At 34.3% G+C, this 638-nt stretch overlaps 1 long non-coding RNA gene across 1 annotated transcript in view; it reads right to left on the reverse strand.

Moving 5' to 3' along the window:
* LOC116687096 (uncharacterized) overlaps nt 1-638 on the reverse strand; it is a 5,369-nt gene that overhangs the window by 4,464 nt on the left and 267 nt on the right. The gene's annotated exons all lie outside the window — the stretch shown is intronic.

Below are 638 nucleotides of genomic sequence, written 5' to 3' on the forward strand. Positions count from 1 at the left end.
CTACGTAGCCTAACATATTCTCCAACTTTCAGTGGTAACTTCTGTCCTTGGCCATGTTTCCTCACTACTCTCAACAATGTAAATCTAAATCAAACATGAAAGCAGACTTCTCAGCCCAACCGCTGGTAGCTGATTTTGTTATAGAAAAGGTCAAATTAGCCAGCCACTGATCTGTGTCAAGTGTTGTTTGGTTTCCTGAGAGACAGTGACAAAATACAAAAGATTTTTTTATTGTTCATATTCAAAGAAAGCTGTTTGAAGATGTTACTAAATTGAAGTCGGTTTCTTGACATGTCTAATGTCAATCGTAAAAACAGATACAGCAATGAAAGCAAGTGAATGCTTTTGGCCAATTTGCAGTTTTTCATTTGTTTTAAAATGGAAAAGATGTACTAAGCACACCCATGATTGTCATTTAATAAAAGATTATATTTTAGCATTTAACAACAGCTCCAATGAGCCTGAGTCAGCATGGTACTCTAACTCTATGCATAACTATGGTACATATTGTAGCTAAATGCAATAAAAAAAGATCTCCTGGTTGAAATGAGTAAGCCTTCAATTTTTCTTATTTATTGAAGAAGCAGTAGTAGATTATGACAGTATTTATCATAGAATATAACCAGAGAAACAGAGGA

The sequence above is a fragment of the Etheostoma spectabile genome, chromosome 3 (assembly GCF_008692095.1).
Source record: "Etheostoma spectabile isolate EspeVRDwgs_2016 chromosome 3, UIUC_Espe_1.0, whole genome shotgun sequence".
Classification (NCBI taxonomy): Eukaryota; Metazoa; Chordata; class Actinopteri; order Perciformes; family Percidae; genus Etheostoma; species Etheostoma spectabile.